We start from the raw sequence: 22,081 nt of genomic DNA on the forward strand, positions 1-22,081 counted from the left end.
TATTTATTTAGACATTGTGATTAGTCCCTGAATATTTCCTTCTTATAACCATGATATAAAAGTTTCACAAAGCATGTTTTATAGAGGATAACATAACACAAAACAGATTTAACTAAACTGAATCAACTTCTTTAAAGACTTCAGTAAATTTTCTTTGATATATGGATACCCAATACCTTATCTGTTTTCTCAAACTGGGACTAGCCTCCAATTTGTTAATTCTAAGACTTATTAGGCCCAATATCTGGAAGAAGTTTTAGCTGAACATCTGACCCAGTCCCATATTCAAGACTCTTTTCATTTTGGTATCCAAAGCCACCCAACTTCCCAACCTGACAGAGTCTGGTATTCAATCACCAAATGCCATCTTTCCAGTTCTATCACTAACGTAATCTTTGACAAAACAAAGCTGAGCTTATTATTTATTGTGGTGAGAGAAAGAATACCACTTTGATAGAGTTTTGGCTGTGTCTCAAAAGGCAAAATAAAAATCTACCATTAACTGAAAATTCAAGTTCGGTTTAAAGTGAGTCTCTGAGAAACAAACTGAGGGTTTTGGAGAGGAAAGGGATGGGGGAATGGGCGAGCCTGGTGGTGGGCATTAAAGAGGACACATGCTGCATGGAGCACTGGGTGTGGTGCATAAACAATGAATCTTGGAACACTGAAAAAAATTAAGATTTTGGAAAAAATAATAAAGTGAGACCATGTGAAAGTCTGATTCAGATGGATAAGGATCATGATACAACAATATGCTCATTGTCTGTGAACTCCTTTGTACCTTTCTGTAAGTTGCAGGTAACTGATGAATATGCAAACTCTGTCTTGTGTTTATTTGAGATGTAACTGACTTCCTTTCCCATTTGGAAAAACTGTTTGCTACTTGAAACTGGACTGGATGCTATTAGCTTGCACAAATGGCCAGCACTTAGCAAATATGCAATTCTTCCCAGCTTCCTTCACTATCTGGCTCTAGCCCTCCAATTCATGTTTCCAATTTTTCTCCCTCCCTCCTGACTTGGCATCACCGAAAATAAAAACTTGAATGTATAGATCCTTATAGAGACTCTAGGTTGCCTTGTTGCTGGCTCTTTCCCTCAGGATCTGAAGAAGCACTGTGAGCTAAAGCCTAATGACATGATATCAACCTTGAAGGACTCATTATCACAGCAGATCATGATTTTTCCCTGGGCAAGTCTCTGTCCAAGTCACTGAGGAAGTCCAGTGAAATGCTTGCGTCACGCATGTCCTTATGAGAGAAGTAGCCACGACTGGACAATATCACCAAGAACACTGACGTCTTAGCTTCAATGAGCAGTGATGCATGATTCCTATCCACCAACTCTTGGAATCCACGGGACCGAATCTTCTCAGGCTTTAACTCCTGGTTCTTCAATTTAACCTTTTATGTCAATATTTCTATTTTTCATTTAAGGCATCCCTCTTTCAAGACAACTGACCTCCACCGTTTTAAAAGAACTGACATGGGCCACTACCTCTCAAAAAATGATCCAATTAGTTTTGCAATTACAACTCTAGCAAGAGTCTTCACAGGAGCATTTCTTGTCCCTGGTTCACCTGACTCAGGAGATTTATAATCACCTATAGTCACCTATAGTTTAGCAGTTAAAGATACTCATTTGTCTTGAACGAAGAGGGGAGAGGGAACTGACAAGGTTTAATTTTACCTGATTGAGCCTTGTGCTTCTAGAAAATAGTGAAGGTTGAGAAATCCCCGCAACTTTTTGTTTTCTAAAATCCCTCATCATCTTTGTTCTAGGAAAGCAACTCACCAAAAAGAATCACCTTCTACGTATGACTTAGGTAAGGTTTGCTGTCCACTCTTTCTTATGACTCCAATAAGATTCAAAGACGACTCCCTTGTTTGCCTGTGACAAGGCCAAAGAAACTTTCCCCTCTTACCTGAGACTGCTGATAGAGCTAGACACATGCTTCCCCTTTAGCCTGTACCCAACTTCCTGTTCTTTGTCTCATAAGTGATTAGCTAAGATTAGAACTGTTTGTCCTCCTGGAACTAGCCAGACACAGAGACAACATTTCCTGTTCAGCTAATGATTGACTGTTCCCCTTATTGCAAACCAATCCCAACTCCAGATCTCCTCACCTGTACCATGTCTGCTCCTTGCTATAAGAATCTAAACAAAACCTCCCTTCAAAGTCATTCAGAACTTCTCATCTGGGGGACTTTCCCTATTGCAATAGCCTAAATGAAATAATCTTATTAATGGTCTTGTTTGTTTTGTCTTACACAGTACAGAGGGGAATTCCCTGCAAGGCATGGGGGAACAGGCGCTGGTGCCATTTGCACTCTCTGTCCTTTTCACTTTCCAGACAAGTTAAAGAAATCAAGGCAAAAAGCTATCAGCTTACAGTGACATCCAATAAGAGGGTGAGAGATACTGACACATTCTGTTGGCATGATTTCTACTTTTGAGATATGGATGGCAGGAAGTTAAATTTACAATTTACATTGTTAAAATTGTAATATATAACATTTACTCATTGGCAAAATAAAGACTGTTGTGTTATTATTATTATTATTATTTTTAATACAGTTGATTCAGTGCATGTCTGCCCATTTTAAAAAAACATCTCATCACTGTGTAGGGGACTTGGGGGAAGGGAGAAAATCACATTGGCTGAGTAGCCAATAAGAGCCAGTCTGGGCTAGGCATCTAAATTCACTTAATCCTTCTAATGGCCTGTGTAAGTTGAGTATTATATTTATTTTAGGGACACAGAATCAAGGTTCCTAAGTGTTAATATCCCACTCAGGATCACATATCCAGTAACAGAGTTTCAGGCTTTCTCAGTATCTAGATACACCTTCAGAGCTAATTTTTCAGGAATCCGTAAACAATTTTACTCTAGTGAGTCTAGAACTCATTCCTAAAGACAAACACATATACCTATATGGTATATATCGTTAGGACCTATTAAGTATCCCAAAAGATGTCCATTCATTTGCCTTTTTGTTCCAAAGTGGCAGATTTTTTTTCAGAAGTCACTTTTTGCATACAACCTATTAAAAAACACTTTTCACTATTTTGAATATTTTTTGCACAAACCAGCATTCAGATTATTAAGTAAATATAAATGAGCAATTGAATCAAAACAAAAATGTTCAATTAATAACAAAACTAAGGTTTTAATTATTTGACTTATTTAATCAGAAAATATCTTCTTCTAGAACAGCTCTGTGCAAAACAAATACGAACATCTTTGTATCCAGAGACTGTGGCTTTAAAGCATTGCAAAAATCCCAGAGTTCATCTGGTATAATCGTCTTTGAGAGACACTTTTTACTGTCTTCTGGAACATCCTTCTGGGCTTGACTATGTGGGAGTTTCTCTGTGCTCCTCTCTCCTGTCCCTACCTTTCAGTCCCATCCTGCTGCCTGTACCAAAGGAGAGCCCATTCCAGCTCTGTGAACACTAGTCCTTAAGTTATATACTCACAAACTTCAACTATTTCATGGCAGGTCAGCAGTTTAGAAATTAGAAACTTTTCCAACATCAGCAAAAAGAAGGATTCCACTCTATTTGTTTGAGGCCATAATTTTCCAACCCACTTTCACTGCTTGAGTCATGCAATATGTCTTAGAGTTAGAAAAACTATAATTTAATGATTCCTGATTATGTAGGCTGAAAGTTGAGTTCAGTGTGACCATTAGCTTGTTTATCTGACTTTACATAAGGCACTTTACCTTCCATCAACCACTCTTTCTAATTTTCTTGTAGACATGTATACATTCCGAAAAAAATAAGCTTTTAAAGTACTACAAGTGCAGCCTTAGCAGCTTGGCAGAATGCTACTGAGTAGAGTAATCATCATAAATGGTTCATAAGCAAAGAAGGAAAACCAGTTCTGGGGGAAAAAAAAAATCAGTGCTTAAATAGATTTTTAAAAAAATGCACAATTTCTAATGAGGTTCTGTGATTATTTTTAACCTTGGAAGAAAAGCATTTGTTTAGGTATACAAAATGTGCAAAGCAATTTTAAAATAGTTTTTCTTTCAGAAATAGTTTTTCTTTCAGAAAGAATTTTCTACAATTCTAGGAAATGCTGAACTAAAGGAGTATTTTAGGACGCTACTGTGTGGCACTTAGCTATTTTAGATGCTCCTGGCGCCATCTAGTGACCACTACGAGCAATATCACCGATATCTAGCCCACACGCTTGGTCCATCCAGGAGACCTTACTCTGAAGAGGATAATGTACCCCTATTATATGATCAAGTATCTGAGACACTAGGAAAAAAATCATTGTGTAAACTTGATGAACACTTGGCATCCTTTGAATAGTGAAGATAGAGATCTCACTGAACACATTTACCTTTATCCTTGAAATGTTTATCAGTCTCTGGTGCAATTTTTTCTTGAAATGTATTTTGTATACATTTCCCACTGAAGCTATGGAAGGATAGAATACATCCTTGAGAGTAAAAATTGAACCAGAGTACATGTTGTAACATGGAAAATGGGACGATATTATTTTATTTAACTCTTTAGGACTACCATGCTGCAGTACTTTTTGGTGGGAGAAAAAGACAGGATGTTTTCTTTCAGAAAGCAGCCTGTTGGTATGCATAAATGATATTTCTGTTAGAGGATAAGCAAAGTGAAAAGGAAGAAGTTGCCTTTGAAAAGATGAGGGTCCGAGAAGAGGTGCTGGATATAAAAACATTCTATGTTTTGATTTCTAGTATCACAAACACCTTTTCTCAAGGACGTATGGATGATATACAATACGTGAATTTACCTAAGACAAAAATACAGAGAAGTATAAAATGCCTTCAGTTCTCTCTTAGATCAGCTCTGTCACAAAGCAGGGTGTAGTGTGTGGATGGCCCCAGGCTTTTGGAGCAACAGTGACTCCCCTGAGCATCAAAGACCTTCCATTTGCTCCATCTCCCAGATTAGGCTCAAGCAACATGCTATCTGACGCATTTACACATTTATTGATGGTTTACTCTTTTAACACAAACATAGTAATTTTTTTCTGGTGAAAATTTGGTCAGATGGAGACATTATGCCAACAGCTCTACTATAAATTTAGACTTCTCCCCTTCTATTAGAGGTACCCATGAGTGCAGTAAAGTAAACCGATGTGAGTTGGTAAAGGAATCCATTAGAGGCAGATATCTGTAATCCAACACTTGCAATGCTCATGGTTTATAAAAACAAACAAATGAAACTTCTGAAGAAAAGAAAGTCTAGAACTTTGGAAACCAGAGAATAATTTTTTTTTTAAGATTTATTTATTTGACACACAGAGATCACAAGTAGGTAGAGAGGCAGGCAGAGAGAGAGGAGGAAGCAGACTCTCTGCTGAGCAGAGAGCCTGATGTGGGGCTCGATGTGGGGCTCCGTGCAGGACTTGATCCCAGGACTCTGAGATTATGACCTGAGCCAAAGGCAGAGGCTTAACCCACTAAGCCACCCAGGCACCCCAGAGAATAATTTTCCTATTAAATAAGGTCAAGCTCTACTACTAACCTGAATTCAGCTACTGTTTGTAGCTTACAAAATTTTGAATTTAAAATAATCAGGGCAAAGATCCCTTTGGAAAAGGCCTGCCATCCTGTAAATATTTAATAGCAGGCTGTACCTTACCAACATGCAAAATGTTAGCGGCTTCAGGACAGTCTTTCTGTCATTTTCAGATCTGATGTTTACAATTTCTTTATGGGGGAGGATGTTGCATTCCAAAATTAGAAGTGAGTTAACAAAATAAAAATATTTCAGAATGAGCTACTAACTGATGAAAATGTATTGCAAGGTGACAGTGACAAGGAAGGCGGTATTGTGAGGACATATTTGAAATGGGAGGGACTAAGTTTCTGCTGGGAAACACCGGGGGATAAGTGGCAGAAAGGGACCACGGAGGATTCCAAGATACACTTCACCTGACTCACAATCTTCTCCACGAGCAGAGATTTTATGCACATCATTATTAAAGTGAGTGAATTGGGCTCATGCCCTTTGATTGGGTCTTTTCATAATGTACCGTTGGCCAGAGTCCTATTCATATTTAAGTTTGTAATGCTACAGCCATGATAAACTACATACGATTTGCATTGCAAGTTTAATAACGATGATCAAAAAATATGACATGACTTTCATAAATATTTACTCCCACTTTTCTGCCAGACTAATGTTGTCGATCAACACAGACAAGCTAAAATACCCACTGCTGGGGCCGAGGGCAGTCCTGCACAAGATGGGCCCCTTTGGCATGAAGATTACTCTGACCTGAAGGTAATCAAGACCCTACCAGCTCCAGACACACTTTTGCCCCTCACTCAACTACATCGATGAATCTAAATTGGGGGTCTTTCCTAGAATCACGGTTACTAGCAGAGATAAATTTCATCTGAATAACCCATCTGTTTGGTGGGGCAAACAGCTAATTGCTCAACATCTGCTCTTCTTAGCCCCCCATGAGATGCATCCCTTCTCTCTGAAGTCCAGACCGCTGCTCCGTTCTCCTATGTTCAGGATGACATATATACCTCATCTTGCCGGTCTTTGGAATTTCCATGTCTGTGTGGATTCCCCAAACACACCCTATTAAATCTGATTTTCTCCTGTTAATGTGTCTCACATCCATGTGATGCTTAGTCCAGTTCGAAGGACTTTGAAAGGGACAGGAATTCTTACTCCCAGACACCACAAATACCCTTGTCCTATTCACAATCAGAACCAGCAGCACAAGTCCCACTGCACAGTGAAAATGTAGGTCCCTTTGCTCAAAAATGATTAAGAATTTCAAGATAGAAACAACAGTGCATTAACCCAAGAGTGGAGTCCTCCTGAGTGCAAGGTCCCTTGAGACTGAACAGGTCGCACACCTTGATGTGACTGGTTGGGGAGAAATTGGGCCCGTGCACGGTCTGCTGTGGTGATGAGTCCTTCAAGACTGATACATCATTTGCCTTTAGCTCACAGAGCTGCTTCAGATCCGGAGGGAAAGAGCCAGCAACAAGGCAACCTCCATAAGGATCTGTGTGGTTAGGGTTTTGTTCTCAGTGATGCCAAGTCAGGGGGTAGGGAGAAAACCTGGAAACATTGATTGGAGGCCTGTAGTGAGATAGTGAAGAAGACTGAAAGCATTGCAAGTTTGGTAAGGGTTGACCATTTGTGCAAACTGATAGCATCCAATCTGGTTTACAGATAGGTAACAGAACCAGTTTTCCCACAATGGAGAAGGAAGTCAATTAAGTCTCAAACAAACACAAGACAGCTTGCGTATCCATCAGTTACTTGCAATTTATAAAGAGGTACAAACAGTTCAAAGACAATGAGCAGGAACAGAAACTGCTGACCCAGAAAGGTGTAAAGGTGTGTATAGTTTTCTACTGAAATAAAATTTTTATCTACAGTCACCAACCCTTGGTGAAAGGTAATTCCTCTCTCTCTCTCATTCTCTCTCTCTCTCTCTCTCTCTCTCACACACACACACACACACACACACACACACACACACACACACACGATTATTCTTGTTCAAAATAATAGTGATCTCAGCTTTATTATATTTGGCCATTTATTCACATAGGAAAATAGGATGTAATTTACCATATAGACCTTAAATATGCTTTGCTAGAAGTTACCATTAAGAACTTGATTTGAATTTTAACTAGGTTCTAGTTAGTAACATCAACTCTCTTCTCACTTTTAAAAAAATAGTTTTTATTTTAGAGAATGTTTTATATTTAAGAAGATAATATAGAACTACCTTATACCGTGCTCCCAGTTTCCCCTATTGTTAGCATTTTACATCACTATGGTATGTTTGTTACAATTAATTAACCAGTTACCTGATGTCCATACTTCATTCAGATTTCCTTAGTTTTTACCTACTGTCCTTTTTCTTTCCAAGGATCCCAGTGAGGACACCATATTACATTAAGGCACCATGTCTCCTTGGGCTCCTCTTAGCTGTAACAGTTGCTTAGATTTCCCCTGTTTTGATGACCTTGACAGTTCTTGAGAAGTCCTGGCCAGGTATTTTTGTAGGGTACGTCTCTAATGGAACTTGCCTGATGATCTTCTCATGATTAGACTGGGGTTATGTGTCTTGGGGAGGAAAACCACAGAGGTCAAGTGCCATTTTCACTACCTCATAGCAAAGTACATGTCAAGGGTACAACACAATTTATTTCCAATCATGTTGACCTTGATCACCTGGCCAAGTTAGTGTTGTGAGCTTCCTGCACTGTAAAGTTTCGTGGTTTCCCCCCCACTTTCATATTGTACTTTTTAGAAACAAGTCACTAGGTGCAGCCCACACGTAAAGAGTGAAGAGTTATGCCCCTTCCTTGAGGGTCAGGTATCTACATACATTATTTGGAATTCTTCTGTATGGGAAATTTGCCTCTTCATCCCCATCTATTAATTTATTCAATCATTTATGCCTATCAGTTTGTACTCACTCATACTTATCCTGTATTTTGGGTTACAATACAATGTGTTTAAAAATAATCCATTTTGTTCCTCAAATTTTTCCAGTTTTGATCACTGGGAGCACTTTCATTTGGCTCCTTTACTCCTTTTGCATCCATCCATCATGTTTTTTTTCTTCTTGTTTTTGTACATTTTCATATCTTCTGGAACTACAAGATCCTCTGCGGATCTCTTGCCTGCTGGGAGAGATCCTTCCTACTGTTCCACAAGTTCCACAAGTGGCCTCCACTAGCCCAGGAAGAGGGGAGTAATGGCGGCAAGTCCTGACTTTCCATTCCTCTGACCTAGCCCAGTGGGGAGAGGGAGGCACTTCATCACTGTGGGATCAGAGTGCAAGTCTAGGCTCCCCTCTTGGCCTTTGTCAGCATGGCTGGTGATGGAGTCAAAGTTTTTTCTCTGGCGTCTGACTGAAGTCAAGTGGCTATTGTCTAAAAATTTTTTGTCTTTCTAGGATATTCCTTTCATGGTCTTTGGGCTACAAGAACATGCTTCTAGTTATTATCTATTTATTTCGTCTGAACCTATTGGCATTTTCAGGTAACTAGCTTCTTCACCTGTAAGTCCAGGGATATATGAGGCACTCCCCTATCCCCTCAAAAAACCACCCAGAAAACAGGAAAACCGCAGGGAACTCATCATCATACTGTTCTTTGTATCCTGAGGTGCCTATCTGGTCTGCCTTCTCTCAACCTTTCAGAGTTTTCTTACGTTTGTTTTACAACTAATGAGCAGGAGTTTTAATTGTTTTTAGTGGGGGGAAATGTACACTTCATCTCTACAAAGTGGAAGTCCCACACTTGCTTCCTCAAAGTCCTTTTTGGAAGTAATAATCAACTTTAGTATCATTTCAGGAAGTTACTTTACTGTAAGTGGCCAGTGCCACTTACACTCACACTTACTAGTGCTAGACAGTCCAAGGGCTTATTCGTGTGCGCATCCGGTGATGGGACTGGATGAGCCCAAGGCTGGGTTCACTAGGAAATGGAAAGTCTCCCTATGGCCTCTCCAAGTGGTTTTGGCTTCTCAGTAAATGGCAGTTGGGTTCTAAGGGGAACTGTAACAAAAGGGAGTGTGACCATTGCCTCCAAATCTCAACTATGATTGATGATTATCCTTGCTCACTACCTTCATGGATATGTGAGGGAATTTCTCTGTGACATAAGTGCAGGAATGGGCTAGTTGGATCATAAGTTCTCTGAGTGCTGCCAAGTTATTAATCCTGAAATATATACCCAAGTATAGTCTCACTAGAGATCCAGCAACTTCCCATTTCTCCACATCATTCCCAACATTTGGAATTTCTTGTACTCCATTTTGCCAACCTGGGAGGTATAAAATAGTATGTTAGTGTTATTTCAATTTCATTAATATGACCACCAGTCAGTTTAAGCCTCTATCTTGTTTCCTTTTTTTTCTGATTGATTTACACAAGTTTCCTACATATTCAGATATATATCTATGTATTAGATATAAAATCTTTTTATTGGTTTAAACTTTGCTATATTCTTTCAGTTTTCTGTTCTATTTTAACCTTGTCTAATATCAATACAATCAAATTTTTCACTTTACTATTTCTGTGTTTTCAGAACATAAACATATGTTCATAAACATATCTCCTACATTTTCTCTAATTTTCTTTAAGTTTTAACCCGACTAGTTAAGTCTTTGACTCTTGTGGCATTCACTTTAAATGTCATGCCTCATTTTATTCCATATGGTGAGCTACTTCTTCTGTTAGATCTTTATAAACATTTTTTGCACAGTATTAAGTTCGAAATATGTGTCATACATATGAGATGATGTTTTCTACTTAACAGTATTTTTTAAATAAGAATTGTCTCTATACATTGATAATATCTATAAATTTCTAGGTATTTTTTCATGTGTTTGCTAGATACTTGCACATTTTACTAGCTGAGGTGATCTTCTGAAATCCAACTGCACAAATGGTGGCAAGTGAGATAGCATTTGGTTGCTAAAGAAGATTCATAGGTTCCAAAATGTCCAAGCTTCTGGCTTTATGGTTTATTGCAGGGAAAAGATGTAATAAGACAACAGCATTAAATCAGGTCATGCATCTGAACCAAAGGAGAGACTGGGAACAACTTTCAGCTGTCTTCCCTCTGCAAGGCTGTACCAAAATGTACTTTTTCATAATCCCTATCAAAACCACACCAGCATTTTTCACAGAGCTAGAACAAAAAATTCTAAAATTTATATGGAAGCAGAAAAGACCCTGAACAGCCAAAGTAATGTCAAAAAAGAAAACCAAATTGGAGGCATCACTAATCTGGACTTTAAACTATATTACAAAGCTGTAATCATTGAGACATTATGATACTGGCACAAAAACAGACGCATAGATCAATGGAACAGAACAGAGAGACCAGTTATGGACCTGCAACTCATGATCCACTAACCTTCAACAAATCAGGAAAGAATATCCAGTGGAAAAAAGACCATCTCTTCAACAATGGTGTTGGGAAAACTGGACAACAACATGCAGAAGAATGAAACTGGACTATTTTCTTATGCCATACACTAAAATAAATTCAAAATGGGTGAAAGACCTAAATATGAGATAGGAGTCCATGGAAATCCTAGAGAAGAACATAAGAAGCAATCTCTTTGACCTTAGCCACAGCAACTTTTCGCTAGACATGTCTTCAAAGTCAAGGGAAACAAAAGCAAGAATGAACTATTGGCATTACAATAAGATAAAAAAAGACTTCTGCACAGTGAAGGAAAGAATCAAAAAACTAAATTCTACAGAATGGGAGCAGGTATTTGCAAATGATGTATCAGATAAAGGGCTAGTATTCAAAATCTATTCAGAACTTATCAAACTCAACACCCAAAGAACAAGAAATCCAATCAATAAATGGGCAGAAGACACGAACAGACATTTCTGCAAAGAAGACGTCCAGATGGCCAACAGACACATGCAAAAGTGTTCCACATCACTCGGCATCAGGGAAGTACAAATCAAAACCACAATGAGATACACCTCACACCAGTCAGAGTGGATAAATTACCAACTTTGGAAACAATAAATATTGGCAAAGATGCAGTGAAAGGGGAATACTCTTACATTGTTGGTGGGAATGCAAACTGGTGTAGCCACTCTGGAAAACAGTATGGAGGTTCCTCAAAAAGTTAAAAATAGAACTACCTTATGATCCAACAATTACACTACTAGGTATTTATCCAAAAGATAAAAAATAGTGATTCGAAGGAGCACATGTACCCCAATGTTTGTAGAAGCAATGTCCACAATAGCCAAAATATGGAAAGAGTCCAGATGTCTATCAGCTGATGAATGGATAAAGATGTGGTGCATATATATATATATATATATATATATATATATAGAGAGAGAGAGAGAGAGAGAGAGAGAGAGAGAACGGACTATTAGTCAGCAATCAAAAAGAATGAACTCTTGCCATTTGCAACAATGTGGATGGAACTAGAGTGTATTATGCTAAATGACATAAGTCAGTCAGAGAAAGACAAATACCATATGATTTCACTCATGTGGAATTTAAGAAACAAAGCAGATGAAGGGCTAGGAAAGGGAAGGAAAAATAAAACAAGATGAAAACAGAGCGGGAGGCAAACCGTAAGAGACTCTTAACTATAGAGAACAAATTGAAGATTGCTGGAGGGGATGTGGGTGGGGGAAATGGGGTAAATGAGAGAAGAGAATTAAGGAGGGCATGTATTGTGGTGAGTATTGGGTGTTATATGATGAATCACGAAATTCTACCTCTGAAACTAATAATACATTATATGTTAATTAACTAGAATTTAAATAAAATCTTGAAAGAAAATAAATGCACTTTTTCTTTCTGATCAGGAATGACCAATATGTGCATTTTGTACCTCAGAAAGAGGAGACTAAATGGAGTCTAGGCTGGTCACACAGATTTTTCTGTGTAACCAATGACAGACCCTTTTTGGGGGGGTCTCGACAAGCATAGGCATAAATCACCAATTTCACCATTTATCAAAAAATGATATTGATCAGTTTGTACACACTTTCCTCAGACTCATGATCACAAAGCAACACTGTTAATCAGTAAAATGCATGACTTGCCTGGGGATCAGTGATGTACAGTAATTGGGTAAAACAGCTCAACAGAACCTTTGGGCAATCTACTTAAGGTAGTAGATGACTGATGGCTTCATGTAAACTCAGCACTGTTCACCCACACCCATCCCTCCCCAGCCTTATTCCATCAAGCAGAGCAGAAACTACCAAGATGCTTGGACAGGGATGGTAATAGGTGGTAGCAGAGGTCTTCAGGGTATCTGTATCAGTAGCATGTTAAGCGACTAAGGCAGTCCAGTCTTCTACTGGACAACTTGAGAAAGATAATATCAAGGATTATCTAAGAGAAAATAGGCAGTATATGGCAACAGAGAGGAAAAGACTAATGATTTAAGGCTACACATGGGCTAGTCAAATTCCTATGTTCTTCAGGTTTAAAATATTCTATTGCAATTTAATGTTTAACTTTGTATATGTTTCATTTTATATTCCACTAAAGAGGCAGATTCAAGTAATTAGAACATATTTTTGGAATTTTTTGCCAGAGACAATGTGATCTCCAAAACCAAAATAACTTTTTTAATTCTATAGCAAATATTCAAATCTCTAATATAAACAATCTAGTAGAGTTGAAAGAGTTGATAGAGTTTCAACTCTGGTAGAGTTGAAAAAAGATGTGGTTGGTTTCAAGAGATTCAGCTCTGCTACTTCTTGTTTTGGACTAATTACTTGATTATTTGTAGTGCAATTCGATGAGTTTACTGAGTAACTACCATGTACACAGCACTTTGCTAGCAATGTAGGGAATCCCCATTTAGGTCAGTATGCAATAGCAAGTCTTCTTTTAAAAAGCTTATACTCCAATAGTATATCTTTTTCCCTTTTTATTTATTTTTTAAATCAACATATAATGAATGTATTATTTGTTTTAGGAGTACAGGTCTGTGATTCTTCATCAGTCCTAAACAATTCACAGTGTTCACCTTAGCATATACCCTCCCCAATGTCTATCACTCAGCTATCCCATCCCCTCACCCCCTTCACTCTAGCAACCCTCAGTTTGTTTCCTGAAATTAAAAGTCTCTAATGGTTTGTTTCCCTCTCTGGTTTCCTCTTGTTTCATTTTTTCCTCTCTTCCGCTATGATCTTCTGCCTTGTTTCTCAAATTCCTCGTATCAGTGAGATATCATAATTGTCTTTCTCTGAATGACTTATTTCACTTAGCATAATACCCTCTAGTTTCATCCATGTCTTTGCAAATGGCAAGAATTCATTTTTTTTTGATAGCTGCATAATACTATACTCTTACACTCTACACTCTTAAAAGAGTTTATCTCTGCATACCCTAAAGATGTAAATGACTTGGGCACGATCATATGACAAAGCAGAGTAGAGTAAGTGCAAAAAAAGGGAAATATAGTGTTACAAATTTTAAAGAAGAGAAAAAGGAAGGGAACATTTATTGATTATGTGCTATGTGCCATGTTTCTTTCCAAATAATATAACAGAATTTTGGCATTCCATCTAAAAACAGCACTATCTGATATGTTTAATTTTAACTAATTATTAAACTTAAATAGGGCCATTTGGTTTGAGACCTAAAATTAAGGCTCAATATTTTGTTCTGTCTCAACATGTTGTAGAACCAAGAGGACTTTGAATGATCTAACTGCAAGTTCTCCTCCCTACTCTACTACTGTAAATAAGGTCTCCTACTCAACCATCCTTATCAAGAGGACTAGGTGCCCTTTTTGCTTTTCTTCAAGTAGGCATTTAAGTTCCCTGCCAACCCATGTAAGCATTCAAACAAGCCAATCGCATTCTCCCACCAGCACCCCTTGGAATCAGTCTTGATATTACAAAGGCGGCCAGCTACAGCCTCTGCTTATTCACCCTCTTCCTGAGTGCAACCGCGGCCCTGTGTGGTGTATGATTCCCTGCTCCCCCAGGCTGTGAGTATGCATGATAAAGAAACTGCTGTTAATCTTATCTGTCCAGTGTTGGGTGTCATATATCTGGTCATCTCATAACCATAGGGTGGGAGTCCCTTCCTCATCAACTTGGTGATTAGGGGGTAATTAAAAACAGGTCATGAGTAATTAAAAGTAATAGACAATTTAACATAAACTTGACAATTTAGCAATTGCTTAAAAATCTGTAGAATTTTCTTAATTAAAAAGCAAAAACAAGGGAGCCTGTGTAGCTCAGTGTGTTAAGTGTTTGCCTTTTGCTCAGGTCACGATCCCAGAGTCCTGGGATCAAGTCCTGCATCAGGCTCCCTGCTCAGTGAGGAGTCTGCTTCTCCCTCTGCCCCTCCCCCGACTTGTGCATGCTCTCTCTCTCTCTCTCTCTGTCAAATAAATAAAATCTTAAAAAATAAAAAAATAAACACAACAAACACAAACAAAAAACAAAGGGTGAATTCCTTAAATATGTAAGAAATTCATAATCTTAGTTTGTGCCTATGTCTCTAATATTATTTTCCACAGCAAGAGTCTACCTCCATCCATTCTAAATCATTTATGTTGTTTTTTTTAACTCTATGTGGTGATAAATATCTATGATTTTACTTTCTGTTGTGTCATCTGTCTGGTAAAATATCTCTCTTATCTTCTGTTCAACTCCTAAAAAATTAACTCCACATCTTCTCAACAATGAGGCTCTCCTATATACCCCACCAAAAAGCTATCTCTATGCTTTCCTTTATACCCTCGCTGCATGGTTTACACATCACTTAAAGCCCATACTACTCCAGAAAGCAATTATTTGTTTATACACTTTTCTCTCTCATTAGCTGAAACCAGCTTGAGGATAAGGTTGGTCATTTTCTTTTTAATGATTATGCTTCCTAGAAACTTAACCATAGTGGCTAGCATCAGATGATACCAGTGTTGCAAAATTCTAGTTCGGTAAGTACTGTTGAATGAATGAATTACATTCTAGTTCGATAAGTGCTGTTGAATGAATGAATTGTACACAATTACACAATGTGTAATTGCGTCTAGCCAACATGGATATTAGAACCACAAAACACTATGCAAAGAAATAATTCAATTTCTGCTTTTCTTTCCTTGACCTTTCTAATGATCTGAGTAATGGGAGGCTTAAGTGTCATCCATATAGAGAAAACTCAGATCTCCAGCATTTCATGGCATCTGATGGTCACCACTGAGTTGTAATGGATCCTGTGGTCTTTGGGCATTGGCCTCCATACCTGATATGCTGAGACAATTTCAGTCCCAATATAGCCTCATATATGTCTGATGAATTACTCTGCATTTTTTTCACCCTCTAATTAGACTCTTGTGCTTTCTGCATCTTTTATCTTTTTTTTTTTTTTTTTTTTTTTTAGGAGCCAAGAAATCTTTGACTGTTCTCCCTGCTCACCTCTATGTTATGCAGACTAAGGCTTTCATTGGGTACCACACTTATTAACCCTAGGGACTGTTACTCTGACACCATGCTTCTACTTTCTTGGGTTAAACCCAGAAAACAAAACACACTTTTCCTGTTTTGGGATTCCCTAAGCCTACCTGGAAACTGAGGATTCTCTCTACCATTCTGATCACTCATTTTAAAGTCCCAATCAATGCCATCTTTTCAGGTAAACTTTTCCTAGAGGGACAATAACACTGTTTGTACCTGAATGTGAAGGGACCTCTTCTTCTGAACTTTTGTTTTATTACCTGGCTATCTAGTTGGCATTTATCACATACAGCTGTGAAATATATATAGGTATGTGTTTTTTCCCAACTCTATCATTTACTATATATTTGTTTTAGCTTTCCAGCTATAGCCCAAGCTTCCCCTCCTCATTTTGGAAAGGTTTTTTAAAGTAAGTGAAAACTGCCCAACAAATGTTATTATTCTTTAAAAAATTACATGTACTCTGATTATAGTATATTATTTCTGTAATCTTCTATTGATCTGTCACTGTAAATTTAATATAGTAGTTGTTTAATGAATGGTTTCCTGGCTAACAAAAAACAGCAAACTTTACACAAAATCATGTTTTTATTGCAAGTTAAACTCTACTAGAGCAATAAATATTTCCAAGCACCAAAAACCGTTCTTCAGGAGCGCCTGGGTGGCTCAGTGGGTTAAGCCGCTGCCTTCGGCTCAGGTCATGATCCCAGGTCCTGGGTTCGAGCCCCGCATCGGGCTTTCTGCTCAGCAGGGAGCCTGCTTCCTCCTCTCTCTCTGCCTGCCTCTCTGCCTACTTGTGATTTCTCTCTGTCAAATAAATAAATAAAAAATCTTAAAAAAAAAAAAAAAACCGTTCTTCAACTCTAGCTATGGCCCACTTATTTCCAACAATACTTAATATAATAGCCTTCTAGTATGACAATAGAATTGAGACAATCCCTTGGAGTTCGCGCTAATTAGGTTTGCAGATGGCTTTAAATTTTTTCAATTTTTTTCTTATTTAAATTTAAACACAATGGGGAAATTGATTAGATATTGCATGCCAGTTAACTCAGCTACATTGTAAAACAAGTATAATATCAAATTATACATGTCATCTATCCATGGGCTTACTCAACTGTAGGAAAGTGGTCTTATGATTTGTCAAACAAGATCAACCGAAAAGATTTAATTCAACCAATTCAATATTTGGTGAGTGATAAAAAGTGGGATGTGTTTGCCTAAAGAAAGACCAAAATGCCTGGACAAACAGATATGCCTCTAGAAATATAAAGGTTTTGTTTTTCTTTTGTTCAGATTGTGCCAAGTAAGAATACTGTCCCCATTACTGTGAACGTTTTATTATCATGTCTTAACAGGAGTGCTCTGGTTGAGAAAGCTCTTTTCATTCTAAGTTTCTTGTTCCCCACGGGCTCTAAGTTTCTTATTTTTAGTTTCAGTGCAGAACTGATTTTTTTTTTCTCTCTCTTGAAATGTTTGATAAAATTTCTATGTGGACCATTCTGAGTTATCGGAGCATAAAAATGATAATTTTTTTTTCATCAGATAGGCAATTTTCCAGGTGCCTTGGGGATAGTTAAGAATTTATTTTGAAAAGTCAAACATTCTTACGAATATAATTACTCAAGAGAAACAAATTCATCAGAAGTAAGACCAATGAAATAAATGAATGGTAGACAGAAAGTTGGAAGATATATAGAATCGGAAATGTTATAAATAGTTGAATCAACGAGTTCTCTTCTTTAATGTGTTGAAGAGAATTAGCAATCAGTCACTTTGTGGCTGGGCTGTTATTCCATTTCCAATAGGTGCTTTTCTACAGCCTCAATATCCTTGGGACCAAGTCCTGTCTTTGTGCAAACTCTCATATCAGAAAAGACAGTAAAATTGGGTACAAGGATTTAAGAATGTTCCTCAAGGCTCAGTGCCCCCTCCTCTACTACCTTTCTGTAGATCTCAGAAAGTCCCAAGTACAATGGCACCGTTCCCAGAGATTTGTCACTGCACCGCAACAGCGGGATCTCAGTTTGTTGCCCTGCCTTTCCTTTACCAGTTCTGTTCTTGCCCTGAGATTCCAACATCTGAGATTATCCAAAAGAGTAACTTATTTTTTTAAACCGCTTTATTGAGGTATGATTGACATGCAATACATACACAAATCTTTCTGCCTTCTAAAAAGAAGCATAAATGCATCACTTTGTCCTTGAAATTAAGCCCTGGTGTTGGAAGGAGAAGCAATCTAGCATACTGTAGAATGCATTTAAGACTTGGATTTGAATTCTGACTGCTGGTTTCAGCTATGTGACCTTAGGCAGATTTTTGGAGTTTCTGAAAAAGCTAGTTTCCTCATCAGCACGATGAGAATTTTGAACTTTGAAGGCTGTTTTGAAGATTAAAGATGTATGTAAAACCTGGCGGTCGGTAGCCCTTTCACAAATACTGCTATTAATGTCACTGTGACCTTGAGTTTCAAAGAGAACTCCGGTAAAAGGGCTCTGGCTTCCTTGAGAGAGAAGCATTCTACTGCCATAATGCCCTTGCATTGTTTGAAGTCTTTGCCTTACAAAGAATTTACTGATTCATTTGAGACAATGTGCGGTATCATGAAAGAAGCACCCAATTTGGAATCAAGGGACATAAATCTTCCCCCTTGTCTCTTGCTAATTAATCTCTGTAACCTTGGGCAGGTCCCTTAAATTTTGTGGGCTACAGTTTCCTCATCCATAATAAAATGAAGGCAGTTGGATACAGGATCCAAGGTCCTTTTAAAATTTTGTGATCCTGAGATTTTTTTGAAGAACTCTTGCCAGACCAGGGGAGTCAGTAAAAGTAGAGAAGAGGAACACAGGGGAGAAGCTCCCTGAGGTATATATTCCAGGATAATCTGAAAGCAAGAAAGAAAGGGAGAGAGAGAGAGAATCCTATGATTAAAACTAAGTTCAACAAGAGAAACACAGTCATTGCTCTTTTAATGTATTTGGGAAATTCAGATTCTCACAGGATATTTTACAGAGCTCATTGGCATTAAAACCCCTGATGCATATAAATTACATGTTTCTAAGATTGCTTCTAAGGGCACTGAGAGCCCCAGATCTTTGAACCAGAGAGCATTAGATGGAAAGAAGGAAGAAAAGATGTTACGAGGGTAAGAGGGATTCAATTGGTTGGGGTCAAGGTGGTTAATGACACTATTTTTTCCTTCCTTTTGTACTTATGACCTCTACATTAAAGGCATCTATTTTCCAGGAAAGAGATTATTTTCATAATGATTCTGAGACATGTGCAAAGAGCTATTTCCAGCTGAGAGAGACTTACCAGTGCCCCTGCTGGGAGACAGAGCATTAAGATACGTGCTGTAATTTCACCCCTGTGGAACCAGGAAGTCCAACGAGATGACTGGCTTCAGACCAGCCTACTATTGCACATGTTGCTGGCCCGAGGAGCTACAGCTGCCTCAGTGAAAACAGATCCTGCTTTCATCTTTCACCCTCAATAGTAATGGACATCGTACCTATGACTCACCGAAACTCAGCAATCTGGCTAATGCAACTATCTCCTTTATCTCCTATTTTATAGCAAACTGCAGAGGATTTGAGAGTTGCACTATTAAAAAAAAGAAAAAAGGTACATTGGCATAACAGCTATTGTAAACAGTTTGGTCAATTTTTATTGTTGAAATACACTTTCTATTGATGATCTTTGGGGAAACATAGAATGCATAAGCAAGAAAATAAAAGCCACCTATAATAGAATCTTCCTGAAATGGCCTATTGATAATATTTTATGTACATCCCTTCAGCCTTTTTTTTTTTCCCTTCAGCCTTTTTTATGTGCATGCATATGGTCTCCCAAATTGGGATAATATACCCATTATTTGACATTAAAAATAATTAAGATAATACCATGAAAGTTTTCAATAACATTACACCTTCTTTGGGAATATGGTTGTAGGGATGAGGTAAGAGTGGAAGGGACAAAGAGAAAAAAAATGGAAGTGGTGAGAGATGAATGGGGAAGTCTCCTTGGACTGGTTATAAAGTAGCGAGGAATTGTAGGCCATGCTCCAGCAGAGTTAAGACATGGGAAGTTACTCTGTAACATGAGGGGAAGTCACTGAACCCACCTCCCTAAAACATGAGATACTCGAGATTCATTTATCCATCCTAAAGGGTGGAAGTGGAGAAGAACAAGCATGGACTTTGGACTCAGCCATTTGGGATTTGATTTTGCCTCCTGAACTTAACCGAGAATACCAAGACAAGTCGTGTCACACCCTGGTATCCTCATCTGTGGAATGAAGGCAATCAGATACAGCCTATATATAAGATTAGATAAGATAATACATGTAAAGGTTGTGTTTCTGTGCTGGCATGTATTAGGTACTCATTAAATTGTTCCATTCTTATTTTCCAAGTTAGGTTGTAGAGGGAAAGATCATCTGCTTTCCCAAAAAAGAAATTCAGTCACATTAGTGGGTTTGTCAAGGATACTATTTCTTAGAAGTGAGGGCAACTTTTTGTGTATTTATCATTTCCTTTATATAAAGTTGTTCACAGAATTGGGGGGTTGAGATTTTTTCCATCAGTTTTAGCCACCAATCAAATACCAAGTAACAAGTATGAGAACGTAGTTTAGAGAGGAAAATATGGATTTAGTGAAGCCAATGTCCCTTGAAGATCTTTCCCCAAGATGACAGTCCCTCAGCGCATCCATCCTCTCCAGGGCTTTCTGCCCATTTTTCTTTGTTCTTCCTCTTCCTCACTCAGCTCCCACTGTTGCCTGCCTCCTGACCATGAAGGTCCATTGTTAATACACCCTCCATAGTCTCATCCTCCTTCCCTATGATAAGATCCCCTAACTCCTGCAAAGGTATAGCTTGCCTGCGTTTGCTTTTGGCTCTGCCCATTGTGAGCTGCATAATGTGGTAAAATGTGGAAGACAATAATACTACCTATATGTAGTATAGTATATATGGATACCTATAAATAGGTATCTAAATACACATATATTCCTTATAGAATACCTTATACTGTAAAATTTAGGGTTGCTATATTGATTCACTAAATTAAGATATTATCAAGCACTTATAAAAATAACTGATAATAGTAGCACCTATATATTAGTTATGATTTTTCTTATTTTGTATAAAAATAAAAATAGCTGTGAATCAAACCTGTTATTGAATGAGATATTATATCTAAAAGCACTTAATCTTGGGATGCCTGGGTGGCCCAGTTGGTTAAGTGTCGGCCTTCAGCTCATATCATGATCATAGGGTCCTGGGATCAAGTCCTGCATCTGGCTCCCTGCTCAGCAGGGATTCTGCTTCTTCCGCTGCCCCTCTGCCTGCCACTCCCCCTACTTGTGCTCTCTCTCTGACAAATAAATAACTAAAATCTTAGAAAAAGAAATAAAATCACTTAATCTTAAACATGACACCAAGTAGCCCTCAATGATAGTTATTAATATCTTTGTCTTAGCTGCAGGAAAATTGTTTCAATTTCTCGAATGAGGGATGCTCTCTTACCTCCAGTTCCTGCATACTCTGTTCCCTTTGTCTGGAACACTGTTCCACTGTGCGTAATTCCTACTCATTCTTGAGATTTTCCCTTACCCACGGCTTCTCTGGGAAGCCATTTTGTCAACAGCACAGAAGGCCTAGAAGCCCTTGCTATGTCTCCCCATCCTGCTCTAGCACCCTGTACTTCTCCATTCATGATATAATAATGTGACCCCCCCAACCCCTGGTTTTGCTTTCCATGGTCTCAGTTACCCACAGTAAACTGCAGTCTAGAAGCAAATGATCTCCCTCCTGACTTATCGCCAGAAGACCAATGTCAGCCTAACAGTACATCACAGTGCCTACGTGGTTCACCTCCCCTCATCTCATCATAAAAGCATTTTATCATTTCACATCATTATAAGAAGCAGCATGAGTCTAGTAATATATTGAGATATTTTGAGAGACCACATTCATATAACTTTTATTATAGTATGTTATTATTTTTGTTCTATTTTACCATTACTTATTATTGTTCATCTCTTACCATGCCTTACCTTATTATTAACTAATAATTTAATTTATAAATTAGACTTTATCCTAGGTGTGCATGTA

The 22,081-nt window shown here is 38.1% G+C and overlaps 2 long non-coding RNA genes across 4 annotated transcripts in view; one reads left to right on the forward strand and one right to left on the reverse strand.

Annotated features, from left to right (window-relative positions):
* The window catches only part of LOC125080564 (uncharacterized), a 310,278-nt gene that overhangs the window by 61,584 nt on the left and 226,613 nt on the right, over window positions 1-22,081 (reverse strand). Inside the window, exon 6 of one of the 3 annotated variants that reach the window (XR_007121404.1) lies at window positions 7,536-9,811. The exons of the other annotated variants lie outside the window; for them this stretch is intronic. This is a non-coding gene — a long non-coding RNA (uncharacterized LOC125080564). Of the gene's footprint in view, window positions 1-7,535; window positions 9,812-22,081 lie in introns of those variants that run through there. 3 annotated transcript variants of the gene reach the window in all.
* Window positions 14,182-16,225, forward strand: LOC125080565 (uncharacterized). The gene is made up of 3 exons (XR_007121409.1): window positions 14,182-14,282; window positions 14,373-14,492; window positions 15,893-16,225. It is a non-coding gene; the product is annotated as an uncharacterized LOC125080565 (long non-coding RNA).

This window comes from Lutra lutra, chromosome 11 (assembly GCF_902655055.1).
Source record: "Lutra lutra chromosome 11, mLutLut1.2, whole genome shotgun sequence".
Lineage (NCBI taxonomy): Eukaryota > Metazoa > Chordata > Mammalia > Carnivora > Mustelidae > Lutra > Lutra lutra.